Source organism: Scyliorhinus canicula, unplaced genomic scaffold (genome assembly GCF_902713615.1).
Source record: "Scyliorhinus canicula unplaced genomic scaffold, sScyCan1.1, whole genome shotgun sequence".
In the NCBI taxonomy this organism is placed as follows: domain Eukaryota; kingdom Metazoa; phylum Chordata; class Chondrichthyes; order Carcharhiniformes; family Scyliorhinidae; genus Scyliorhinus; species Scyliorhinus canicula.
This window is the reverse complement of record NW_024055429.1, coordinates 129,374-143,440: the sequence shown is the minus strand read 5'-3', so window position 1 is coordinate 143,440 and position 14,067 is coordinate 129,374. Positions and strand designations below refer to the sequence as shown.

At 44.0% G+C, this 14,067-nt stretch overlaps 1 long non-coding RNA gene and 1 pseudogene across 1 annotated transcript; one reads left to right on the top strand and one right to left on the bottom strand.

Annotated features, from left to right (window-relative positions):
• Window positions 1-2,493, top strand: part of LOC119959368 — a 74,955-nt pseudogene extending 72,462 nt beyond the window's left edge.
• Window positions 2,494-3,203: 710 nt separating this feature from the next.
• Window positions 3,204-4,001, bottom strand: LOC119959378. Its single transcript, XR_005459181.1, has 2 exons — window positions 3,558-4,001; window positions 3,204-3,495 (listed from the first exon to the last, which is right to left on the bottom strand). It is a non-coding gene; the product is annotated as an uncharacterized LOC119959378 (long non-coding RNA).
• Between the last annotated feature and the right edge of the window lie 10,066 nt (window positions 4,002-14,067).

Genomic DNA, 14,067 nt, shown 5'->3' with positions numbered 1-14,067 from the left:
CGACGTGGTTGGCCGGCGCGGGCCGCTCTACGCGGCGGCCCGACGATTCTCAATTTTTATTCCTGGACTGACAGTGATGAATTTTGCTTTACAGGACGTTGGAAGAGCAGAATTTGAAGGTGCAAAAGTCAAACCAAATATCAGATCAAAATCTGACAGTCACTCCATTCATCAGAACCTAAATGTAAGTGTCTTTCTTGGATAGTCAAATCAAGAGACAATAAAGGAATGTGTGTGAACATCAGAAACATGAGACAAGACTAAGTCGGGTGATGTGAACGAGATAGAAACTCATTCAAGGCCGTGGCAGTGATATGTGGTCGGAAACCGAGCTGTGGTTTCGGAAGAGTCATCTTCCTCCACAGGTGCTGCCTGACCTGCTGAGTTTATCCAGCATTTTCTGTTTGTACTTCACATTTCCAGAGTTTTTTACTTTTATTTTAGTGAAATATTTTTCCATGGTTGTAAACAGTCTGGTTCAGCTCAGACTGTTGTCAGGGATAGGGATGGAGTCAATGTTTAGGGTATGGAACTTTTCGCAGGGACTGAAGACAATGATTTCAAACTTCTCATTATTTCATTGGGAGAAATTTCTCTTCATCCAGTACAGGATGTCAGATACAGTAAGAAGTCTTACAACACCAGGTTAAAGTCTAACAGGTTTGGAATCACTAGCTTTCGGAGCACTGCTCCTTCCTCAGGTGAATGAAGAGGTGGGTTCCACAACCACATATATAGACAAAGTCAATGATGCAAGATGATACTTTGAATGCGAGTATTTGCCGGTAATTAAGTCTTTACAGGTCCAGATGGCGCAACTGGAGAGAGGGATAATCACAGATTAAAGAGGTGTGAATTGTCTCAAGCCAGGTCAGTTCGTAGAGTTTCTCAAACTCAGGCCAGATGGTGGGGGTGGGGGGGGGGGGGGGTGTGTGAATGTAATGTGACATGAATCCAAGGTCCTGGTTGAGGCCGTACTCATGGGTACGGAACTTGGCTATCTTTGCTCTGAAAGTTAATGATTCGAAACAAACTTGTTGGACTTTAACCTGGTGCTGTAAGACTTTTTACTGCCCACCCCAGTCCAACACCGGTATCTTCACACCATGGCTGTCAGATAGATCAGGACAGTGTGTGTCTTGGACTGGAACTTGGAGGTCATGCATTTCACATACACCTGCGATCCTGATCCTTCTCAGTGGTGAAGGTTGAAGATCCGGGAGATTCTGTCAAAGTTCTAGCTGAGCTTTAGATGCATACAGTCAATCACCTTTACCCATTCTGCTCCCAGCTTTCTCTCTCCTCCAAAAGAGGCTGATGTCTAATCTACGCTCCGACCAGTTGACAGGTTCTCTTCCCTGAAGGACATGAGTGAACCAGTTGTGTTTTTATGACAATGCAGCAGTTTTCATGGTCACTTTCTCCCAGTGTCGGCCCCACAAATAACCAGATTCATTTAGCTCAATTTCACAACCTGCTTTTGTGTTTTTGTGGGTTCTCTCTCACTCCCTATTTTCTGTTTTTAAACAGTTACACAGGATATGAGAATGCAATGATTTCAGTGGGGAATCTGAAAACATTCATCACATCAGGATCAGACAGACACCCAATTGATCGTAACGTGAATGAGACTGGATATTTAAGATGGAAGGAAAAAACACCGTTCACATTGTGGAGAAATCGTGGAAATGTGGAGACTGTGGGAAGGGATTCATTTACCCGTCTGTACTGGAAACTCATCGACGCATTCACACCGGAGAGAGGCCGTTCATCTGCTCCGAGTGTGGAAAAGGATTCACTGATTCATCCACCCTGCTGACACACCAGCAAATTCACACTGACAAGACAGCATTTAAATGTCCAGACTGTGGGAAGTGCTTCAAAAGTTCCAGGAATCTGATGCTGCATCAACGTATTCACACTGACGAGAGACCATTCAGATGCTCTCATTGTGGAATTGGGTTCAGGCGATCATCACAACTGACAGTACACCGGCGAATTCACACTGGGGAGAGGCCGTTCACCTGCTCCGAGTGTGGGAAGGGATTCACTCAGTCGTCTGATCTGCTGAGACACCAGCAAGTTCACACTGGGGAGAAACCATTTAAATCTCAGTCTGCAGAAAGTGTTTTAAAAGTTCTGAGGATCTAATGTACCATCAGCGTGTTCACACTGACGAGAGACCGTTCAGCTGCTCTCACTGTGCGACTAGATTCAGGCAAACGTTTGAGCTCACCGCACACCAGCGAATTCACACTGGGGAGAGGCCGTTTATCTGCTCCGATTGTGGGAAGAGATTCACTCAGTCATCCAACCTACTGAGACACCACCGAGTTCACAAGTAACTACAGCGATTGAATTTGGTTGTTAATCACATCTAGCACTGGACCATGTTCATTGGGGTCTGTTTCTGCTGATGTTGTTAAGCCCCAGCCCAGTTAACAGCCAAGTTACTATTCTAGATAAATGTTAAATAAATCAACTTTGTGTTAAGTACACTGCGTTGCGTCTTTTTAATATCTCTAACTCGCATTAATTCCTTTTTGAAGGGCTCTTGTTCTTCCCTGTCTCCCATTCTCACTTCCAACAAGTGTGAGGAACTCATGGAGCTACAGAGACAATCCGATCAGCTGCCTCTGCTGCTTCCCTCTCTTCCATGAGCCCACCAGGGTCAGACTTTTGTTTCTGAGCTCTGAACTCACACCTTTCTCCAGTTTCTCTGCCATCCTCTGTCGTGCCCTCTCAGTGCTCTTGTCCATGAGTTCCACCTTCTGCTGTATTGACCCTATTCTCAGGATTACTGATCACCCAACTTCCCCGTGTTAGCTGATAATGTCAACGGGTCTCTCTCTCTTTTGGTACTGTCCCTCTCACCTTTAAATCCACCGTCATTATCCACCTTAAAAAGGATCTATTCTCGGCCCCTCCTATTTCCCATCTACACGCTGCCACTCGGTGACACCATCCAAAAGTACCGTGTTAGTTTTCACATGTACACTGACAACACCCATTTCTACCTCACCCCCATTCCTCCACTGTTACTAAATGATCAAACTGCTTTTCCCATATCCAGTACTGGATGAGCAGAAATTTGGATTAAAAATTGGGAAGGCCAAAGTCATTGTCTTCAGTTAGCACTATAAATTCAGTTCCCTAACTACCGTGTCCGTCCGTATGTAGTAATACTGGAATAGATTTCCCTCTGTTTGTCAAGCCAGGAATCTTTATTTTTAAGCAAGACAGAGAGACACACACACAGCTATTCTTGTAATATGGAATACATTTCTGATGATTTTATTAGGTTATTAGTCAGTGATTTCTGACAGATCTTCCCACCTTGAAGAGGGATTATCCTTATTAACGTCTCACAATCTGATTTCTGTTTCACCCAGCTCTTTCTAAACTACAAGCTTTTTTTCCTAATTTCTTGTTACATTCCATAGATAACATCTAAAGTTCCTGAAATGATCAGAAACAGCAACACAAACCCTTGAGCTGCAACCTAGACTACTTGTAAAAACAATTCTAGCAAAATGTGATCATTATTGACTCCCCACCTGCACTCCATCTCTCACAATTCTAGATTATTGGCATCGGAAACACATCCAGTTCAAACAAATATTCAGGCACAAATTTCAAAGATTCTCCAGCCCCCTGTTCACCTGCATCCACCTTGTGAATATTTTCTAAATCCAGATTCTATATCCCTCTTCACTTTAATTTCACTCCCTCTGATAGATTCCAGTGAGTTTAATTCTGTCCTGATTGTTTTACAGTCAGATTCTCTGTGCAAGACATGTCAATGTCTTGATAATTTAAAATGCTCTCTCATTCTATGTTAAGCACTTCATGTTGTTCTGTAGTGGAATAGCTGAACATGTCGGGGACTGTTCTCCCGTGCAGGGTCACCATGTGTTTCCACATGTAACATCACATCTGCACACACACATCTGTATCCCAAAAGGATGTTCCATGTACCATCTGATACAGCTCACTCATGGATTTTCAAACAATGTTTAAAAGATGGTCTCTTAAAAGATGAAGGAGCCACTCTGTATGGTTCTAATGCTTTCAGGTAGTGACCAGACTGTCAGATTCCATTACTGTTAAGTGCAGAAGCCAGGCTACAAACATCTCCAAGTGAAAACTATCACTCACTTGTCTCATCTACACTTTCCTAACTTCCACTAGAATGTACGTAGAAATACAGTTTGTCTGTTCCGTTGAATTAGACCCACAGAATTATTCCAATTCCCAATCGCTGGTGTGATTTTATTTTCTTAGATTAAAAATGGGGCTTCCAGGGCGGCACTGCGGTGCAGTGCTTAGCACTGCTGCCTCATGCCGCCGAGGACCCGAGTTCGATCGCAGCCCCGGTTCACTGTCCGTGTGGAGTTTGCACATTTTCCCCATGTCTGCATAGATCTTACCCCCACAACCCAAAGCTGTGCAGGGTAGGTGGATTGGACACGCTGAATTGCCCCTTAATTGGAAAAACATAATTGGGTACTCTAAATTTATTAAGAAAAAAGAAAATGGAGCTTCCCATTCTATCTGTTTCAGGACAGTGCGGAAACTTTACTGTCCAATTAAACACTCACATCATCCGGTATTTTTAGATCAGAGACAGAGGTACAGATCGGTTTGGGGGTAACTCTCATTTCCCGTTTTCAGGCACTTTGTCTTGAACGATAACAAATGGGATGAAGCCAAATCTTTAAAAAACCTTTAAACTTTAGTTTAAATTCTCACAGCGATGCTTGACTGTAAAAGGGTGAAGCAAACATTCACAAATGGACACAATAGTGTCAACTTTACATAACTATTTCCAGATTAAAGATGAACAAGACACCATTTTGATCTTTGTTTTTCCAATTATTTTGATATTTTTTCTCAGTCTTGCCAAGATGTTTTGTTTTCTTTCTTCAGGTGACTTTCCCGATCGCTGTATTGTAACTGAGGAAAAATCAAACTAAAAAAGTTAGCTTACGTGGGTAAACAAATGCTTCAACCTTCTTAGACCAAAAAGTGTTAAAGAGAGTGGAGCTTCCCACAGCTTGTGAGCTCCGAAACATAACTTCAAGGCTGACGTTTATCTTCAGAGATTGAGACGTTTTGGTGCCTTTTCCAATTGCACCAGTAAATTGTGATTCACACTGAAAGGTTTATTTTCATTCAGTTATTAAAACATTTCACTTTCTCAGCATTGATACTATAGATCAAATCCCAATTGTTCACTTCTCTTGTAGCTGGTGTGTGGAGAAGATCATGTTCACTGTAGATCGGTCAGCACAGAAACCACACTGTGCTTCTGGATAAACTCAGTCTGCAAGTAGATGAATCTTCAAACATGACCTTAGTGAAGGTCTTCCCAGTGATGCTAAAGAGTGAGATGTCCCTGTAGTTGCTGCAATTTCCTCTGTCACTGCTGTTTTTGTAGATTGTGATATTTGTGTCAACGTTTCCTGTGAAATGGATCCTACCTGCCAAGAGGAGGAGATTATGCAGGTGTGGCAGTCGATGGAACTCTCCGTGTTTGAGCAGTTCAGCTGGAATTCAATCGTTTCTGGGTGCCTTTCTGCTTGCTCAGCAACGAATGGCTTTTTCCAGCACGTGATGGCATTTTGTGCAACTCAACCATGACAGGAAGCTGCAGGAGAGTCAAACAGAGACTGGGAATTGTCCGTCTCACAGGGGTACAGCTCACAGCTGTGTTCAACGCAGCGGGACATCTGTTTAGATCTGTCAGTGAGAACTTCAGCATCTGCTGATTTCAGTTGGGCAACATTGGTGAAGGAAGAACCAAGTGTCCTCTTAATCACATCAAATCCAGTAGTTTTCAGAGGCAATTCACATTCTGTGATGTCGGCTGATCCAGTGATTATTTCACACGTTCTCCCCGTCTTTTCCACAACTGTCTTGGTTACTTTCACATGATGCAGTGTTCTCGGTGTTGGGTTTATGTTGTTCATCAGGTCGGCTTTGCTTTTTGCTTCAATGACAGATGACATCTCTGCTGAGTGGCTCTCAAAACAGTCTTTGTTGTGGGTTCCACCTTTACCAAATGTTGCTGCTGCTGTGTCAGAAATGATTCAACTCAGCAACTTCCAAACTTCATCAATGTTGATTGTTGAATCTTGTGTCTGTGAAATAATTCACTGTTTTGTTTCAGATTCCTTGATAATTTATGTGGACGTCAGCAAGAATTGTCAGCAAGGATTAATCAGCACTTTCTAATCGGAGATGTGGAAAATTGGAACAAGGTGTAATTTCAATGGAGGAGTTGGGCAAATTCTGCCCATCAAAATCCCCCAATATGCCAATTAAAATTCACCACTGGGGTGACCATTGGAAATTAACTCTCTCCTGAATGTGGGAGAGACAGAATGTGTGAGAAACAGCTCCTCCAATCAGATTCAGTCTCTCCCAATCTGGCTGCTCCTCCTGTTCAGGCCTGGATGTGATTTACAGGAAGGTCCACTCATTGCAGTTACTTGTGAACTCGCTGGTGTCTCAGCAGAGTGGATGACCGACCAAACCTCTTCCCACACACAGAACAGGTGAATGGCTTCTCCCCAGTGTGAACTTGCTGATGTCTCTGGAGGGTACATGTCTGATTGAATCTCTTCCCACACACAGCGCATGAGAACGGCTTCTCCCCAGTGTGAGTGCGCTGGTGTACAGTGAGGTCAGATGATTGCTTGAACCCACTCCCACAGTGAGAGCATCTGAACGGTTTCTCGTCAGTGTGAACACGTTGATGGGACATCAGCTCCCCAGAACTTTTATAGCCTTTCCCACAGTCTGAGCATTTAAAAGGTCTCTCGTCAGAGTGAACTCGCTGGTGTCTCAGCAGGTGGGCTGAAATGGTGAATCCCTTCCCACACTCGGAGCAGATGAATGGTCTCTCCCCAGCATGCATTCGCTGGTGTGTCAGCAGGTTGGATGACTGAGTGAATCCCTTCCCACATTGAGAGCAGGTGAATGGCCTCTCCCCAGTGTGAACCCGCTGGTGTATCAGCAAGTGGGACGAGGTAGTGAATCCCTTCCCGCACTTGGGGCAGATGAACGGTCGCTCCCCAGTGTGAATTCGCCGATGAATTTCCAGCCTAACTGGATAGTCAAAACCCTTCCCGCAATCCTCACATTTCCACAGTTTCTCCTCAGTGTGACGATGTTTGTTGTTCGACCGGTCGGATCGGCTGAAGTGTCGTCCAAACACATAACATGTGGACAGTTTCTCCTCACTGTGATCGGTGCTTTTTCCTTCCATGTTCAAAATCCGATCATATTCAGGTTATGGTAAATTATCTCTGCCAGATCCTGATGTGATGTTTGGTTTCAGTTTCCCGACAGAAAGTCCTCCCCTTCCAGTACCCTGTGAAATTGAGTTAAAACAGAAAAAAGGGAGTGAGAACTCACAAAAACACAAAGACAGCTGATGAAATTGTGTTGAACCAGGTCATTAGTGGGGTCGAGGCAGTGGCCAGTGAGACAGATTTTTTACATATCTACAATTGACCAGAACCTCCCAAACTCTCCCCTCCACCACCTCAATGGTATATGTGAACACCTTCACCACCAAATTCCTCTCCAAGTCACACACCATCCTGACTTGTCTGACATTCAGGCTGAAAGAGCAGAAACTTCCTCCAGTTAAACATGTAGAATGAGGCCATTGTCTTCAACCCTCACTGCAAACTCCATTCCCTACCCACTGACTCCATCCCTCTTCAACCTCCACGACAATCTACATTCCCGATACACGGACTCCATCCCGCTCCCTGGGAACTGTCTCAGGCTGAACCCTGGCTCACACTCAACACAAAATATTTCACCCCAAGCTGAGTTTTCAACTATACATCCACAAGACTTTTCACCTCAGTAACATTGGCCGACTCCACTTAATGCGAAAGGACAGAACCTAACCGTGTATGTTTTGGTGAAAAAAGTGCCTTATTGCATTTCTTATGTTCAAACTGGATTTTTTGGGTGAACAGCAACCAATAAGATGGCCAACCCTCTGCCTATGAGTCAGCAGAATAAAAATATTCACTTCTCCGATTTGGAAATGTCTCACTTATAAGGTGCATCTGAAGAGCTTCCATCAGACCATCCATGAACTGCACTGTCCAACATCAGAGGGAGCTACCGGAGGCCATTTGACAAACTGCTGCTAACAGAGTCTGTGAGTGTCTTCCCAAACCCTGAACAGACAGCACCTCTTTCTACCTATAATGTCAGAGACAATATCAGCCTGGAACGGAAAGGCAACTGCCAGACACTCGTGATGAATGAAGGAGATGTTTATACACATAGAGCTGGAATCTCCACCACTCACAGCGGGGTCCCTGATGCAGTGGAGAATTGGAAAATCGGTATTGGCGTTGGGCGCCGATCCAAGCGTGATGCTCTGACAGCCACCCTGCTGATGGCGGGATTGGGCCTCATGCCTGCGCGCTAACAAGAGGACGTAAATAATACAAATGGGTCTTAATGACCGATTAGAGTCAATGGCTGACACTCAGTCAGCAAGAAGTTGGAGTCTTTAAACATGACCCTATGAAGATCTTCCCAGTGATGTTAAGGACTGAGATGTCTTTACAGTTGTTGTAATCTCCTCCGTCACTGCTGGTTTTATATATTGTGATGATGTTTGCATCACGCATATGGAATGGTTCCTGTCACCTACCAGAGACGAAGGAGGTCATGAAGGTGTGGCAGTCGATGGGACTTTCCGTGGTTGAGTAGTTCAGTTGGAATTCCATCCTTGCCGGGCACCTTTCTGCTTGCTCAGCAATCAATGGCCCTATTCATCTCAAATGATGAGGGTTCCTTGTCCAACTCACTGTGACAGGAAGCTGCAGGAGAGTCAAACAGAGACTGGGAGATGTCCGTCTGACAGGGGTACAGCTCACAGTCATGTTCAACCCAGCGGGACATCTGGTTACTTCTGTCGGTGAGATCTTCACCACCTGCCAATTTCAGCCGGGCAACTTTGGTGATGGTCGGATGAAGCGTCCTCTTGATCTAATCACACAGAGATTTCCATTGTCACAGGCAGTCTGGAATAACTGACACCAGCTGATCCAATGTCTATTTACAGAGTATGTCCCTGATTTTTACACATCTGTCTTGGCTACTTTCACATGATGCAATTTAATTTCCCAATGGACAGAAGTCAGCAGGAATTGTCAGCAAGGATTAATCTGCACTTTCTAATTGAAGTTGACAACCAGTGGAGCATTTGCTGACACTGATTTGCATCAGAGATCAATTTAGGATTGAAGTACAAATTGATAATTTTACTGTAAAGGTGTTCCGATTGAGAGTTTTGGAATTGAGGAAGATCACAGGTGGGGCTTTTAAAAAGGGGCATTGCAGCCCCGGAAATCAGTGACATCTCCAGAATATTGAACTGCAGCCAGTTATAGGAACTGTCAACATCAGCAGAATCAAACCAGATATTGTCAGACGATCAATCCTGGATGTGATTAGCAGCAGCCAAACAGCAGATTCCAGTCCCTGCAGTCACTTGTGAACTCGCTGGTGCCTCAGCAGGTGTTGTGACTGAGTGAATCCCACTCCACACAAGGTGAACCGTCTTCCCCTGGTGTGATCCCACTGATGTGTCAGCAGTTGGGATGACCAAGGGAATCCCTTCCCACACACGGAGCAAATGAACAGCTTCTCCCCAGTGTGAGTGCGTTGGTGCTCACTGAGGTCAGCTGACTGACTGAAACCCTCTCCACAGGTGATGCACCTGAATGGATCCTCGTTTGTGTGCATTTGGTGATGTGTCTGGAGGGTGAATATCTGAGTGAATCCTTCCCCACACACAAAGCAAATGAACGGTTTCTGACCTGTGTGAATTCGCTGATGTTCAGTGAGCATGGATAAGGACTTGAATTTCTCTTCACAGGTTGTGCAGCTGAATGGCTTTTCCTCAGTGTGAACCCACAGGTGTAACCGAAGGGCAGATAACTGAGTGAATCTCCTCTCACACACAGAACAGATGAAAGGCCTTTCCCCAGTGTGAACACGTCGATGGATTTCCAGCTGGGATGAAGAATTGAATCCTTTATCGCCTTCCTCACATTGCCACCATTTCTCCATGGTGCCAGTTTCCTTGTATCTCTCCAGTTTAGACAATCAATTGAAATGAAAATAAAATGAAAATCGCTTATTGTCACGAGTAGGCTTCAATGAAGTTACTGTGAAAAACCCCTAGTCGCCACATTCCGGCGCCTGTCCGGGGAGGCTGGTACAGTAATCGAACCGTGCTGCTGGCCTGCTTTAAAAGCCAGCGATTGAGCTCAGTGAGCTAAACCAGCCCCTTTGAAGCCCAATTGAAGCTTTGTCCACACACACAGAACACAATTATGCTTTTTTCCCTCTGAGAATCGTGTAATGTTTTTTACAGGCTGTTTAAAGCTCTTTGTACAGTCCGTGTACTGGAACCTCTCACTCCAGTGTGTGTCTTGATGCTTTTCCAGTCACAGATGTTTCAACTGGTGTCGTAGAGACAGAACACACAAACATTTCTCCTTCCAAATCAATTATTGATGATATTCAGGCCGTGGTGAGTCAGTGACTCTGTCAGATAATGCTGTGATGTTCAGTTTGAGCTTCCTGTTCGTAAATCCACCATTCTCATGCCCTGGAAAAGGAGTTTACAAAATTTTAAATAGAGAAGTTCTGAATGTACAATTCTTTAGCACACTGGGCTAAATCGCTGGCTTTTAAAGCAGACTAAGGCAGGCCAGCAGCACGGTTCAATTCCCGTACCAGCCTCCTCGAACAGGCGGCGGAATGTGGTGACTGGGGGCTTTTCACAGTAACTTCATTGAAGCCTACTTGTGACAATACGCAATTAATATTATTATTATTATTGACGCCACTGTCGAGGTGACAGAGAATTGCGATTTTAAAATTTTTTTTAGAGTACCCAATTTATTTTTTTCCAATTAAGGGCCAATTTAGCGTGGCCAATCCACCTACCCTACACATCTTTGTGTTATGGGGGCGAAACTCACGTAGACACGGGGAGAATGTGCGAACTCCACACGAACAGTGACCCAGAGCTGGGATCGAACCTGGGACCTCGGCGCTGTGAGGCAGCAGGGCTAACCACTGCACCACCACGCTGCCCTGAGAATTGCAATTTGCCGTGAAATTGGTGCCTGCCACAATTTCAGAGTCGGAACCGATTTGCCACCCAATCTCGTTTCGCGATTCCGGTGTCGGCTGACAGAGAATCCCGCCCTGTTCAAAATTGTACAAAAATAACTGGTTGTCTTCACAAAGGAGGTAGATACTACCCAGGCCAGACTAAAAAGCCCTGGCCCTAATAGGTTTAAAATTGATAATGAGGAAGTGGTGAAGTGAAAATGTATATTTCAGGGGTCCTGAAATGATTCCCCAGTCTTTCGTGGAGGTACCAGACTGGAGAATTACAAATCTTATGCCTTTATTCAAAAAGGGTTGAAAGGATAGCTCCAGCATACAGACTAACTAGTTTAACACCAGTTGTTAGGTCTGTTTCACAAATCAATTATTCCAGATAGAATTAATAGCCATGTGGAAAAATGAGGGCTAATTTGGAAGAAGCAGCATGGATTTCTAAACAGGAAATTATGTTTAACTAATTTGCTGGAGTTTTTTTGTGGAGGTAACCAAAAGGATTGACGAGGGTATTCTGTTGATGTCATGTACATGACTTTCAGTCGGCATTTGATATAATGCAACACAACAGACTTGTGAGAAAAATTGCAGTGCATGGAACAAAAGGGACAGTAGCAAAGTGGATACAAAAGTGGTTGAATACTAGGAAGCTGAGCGTAACAGTCAATGGATATTTTTCAGGCTGGAGGAATGTTTGTAATGGTGTTCCCCTGTGGTCGGTATTTGGATCCTTGCTTTTCCTGGCATATATTCATGATCTAGATTGATGTTCTGCAGGGGACAATTTCAATACTTGCAGATGACACAAAACTTGGAAGTATTACAAACTTTGAAGAGTACAGTGTAGAGTTTCAAATTGGACAATGGCAGGTTGGTGGAGTGAGCAGATGGGCGACAGGTTGAATTCAATGTGGAAAAGTGTAAGGTGATACATTTTGGGAGGAAGAACATGGAGAGACAATATAAAATAATGGGTAAAATTCTGAAGGGGGTGCAGACGCAGTGGGACCTGGGTGTATATGTACAGAAGTCATCAAAGGTGACAGGATAGATGAAGAGGGCAGTTGAAGCATATACTATTCTGAGCTTGATTGATAAGGGCAAAAACTAAGGAAAAAGCTGGTTGTGCTGAATTTGCACAAGACACTAGTTAGACCTTAGCTGGAATATTGTGTACAGTTATGGGCGAATGACTTCTTCCAACTAACCAGGGGAGACCCAGGAATAGGTAATAACAGTTTAATCATAATTCAAGCATTGAGAGAACTATCATAGAGAAAGTTCTGGAGTAGCATCTTCCCTGATACTCTTTGGCTTTCCCATTTCAATGTTAATATCACCTGGCTGGAGTGGGTGGAGCAGGGGGTGGGGATCATACGTCAAGAACCAATTTTCAGCCTGGACACAGTCCATAAGCACGGCGACCATCCACATCGAGTTCCAGTTGAGAAAAAAATCAAGCACAGTATTTATTCATTTATTTTCATTTTGTACCTGACACATTTATCTCCATGGTAACACAGATACTGTGCTTCCTTCCCTCATTTGTGAATAAAAGACTTGTTCCTCCAAATTTATCCAGATCATCGTGTGGAACTTCCCAATTAGTCTTCCTGTCGCATGGTGGGATGAGTTTGGACACAGGTTCAGGTGTTGACGAATATCCTGGGGGTTCCTCAGCCACCAGTAGTAATTATGAACATATGGAGGACATGAAGGAGCAACACTTCCCAATCTGATCCCGAAACAAAATTAATTCTTTTGCAAGACATCAAGATGTAATGCATGTCAAATTAGAGCTACGTTGTGATAGAAAACCTCATCATGTAGGATGGGTGAGACCTTACTTGCTGTGAGGACTGAGGGAACATCTTTGCGATGGTGTACCACCTCTGCACCATCACATCAGGGTCCGCGTCCTGACAAGTTTTAAAATCAGCTTCAACTGAAGTCTGTCATACCGGAGCCAATGATTGTGTTTTGACTTTTGGGTGGATCCCATGAATCCCCTCTGGAGCAGATTTCCTGGTGTGTCAGCCTGCCTGTTTATTAGCATCACCCTCTTCACTAACTCCTGCTGCTGATGTACCTTCACCTTACAAATAACAATTTGTCCTGGGCACTTACCAGCAACATCCCAAATCATTCAGAGTTTGAATTGCAGCGTGAGTGATTTCCTTTTGGCTGTGCAGAAGCTGTGTGGTTTTTTGCTAGAAAAGTATGTTTTCAGCAAGGGAGTTACAGCTAATGGAGCTTTCAGAATAGTTGGTAATTTTTATCAGGAACGATTTCAATGACAGTGATTATGATGATGTCCTGAGATTTCTGGGCTAAATACTGTCATGGGTATTTAATGAGGATACTGCATCTGTTATTGGGAATCAAATACACAACAACCATACTGATCATCATAATACCCAGATTTATTCACAGACCTCAGGCAGTCTAACAGTGGTGTGGCTTTGGTAGGTCTATTGGACTCAGCCTCTTCCCTCTGATAGGAGTATGAAAGGGCCTTTCATACTGCAACATTCCAGCCAAGTGAGAATTGTGAAATTGCAGGATATTAATGCCTTTATTTTGTAACCCCATATTTCATCTACTCTATCACACCAGGATTCTCCCTTAACTTGACCTATTGTTAATAATGTCACTGTGGTTTGTGTGGTCTGTCAATTGTTGAATTAATTCAATCAGGTGCTCTGTGTGCATAACTAATGGTGAACACTTAATTGGATAATAAATTGGACAATCAATTTTTCTACAGGGGTGAATGTGACTGTGAACTATCCAACTGGAAAACTATTTCCATTAATCACTCGGAATACTACAGCAGGTATACATTGCTCTGACTCTGCCAGCAGGGCTGTGGGATTAATTGGA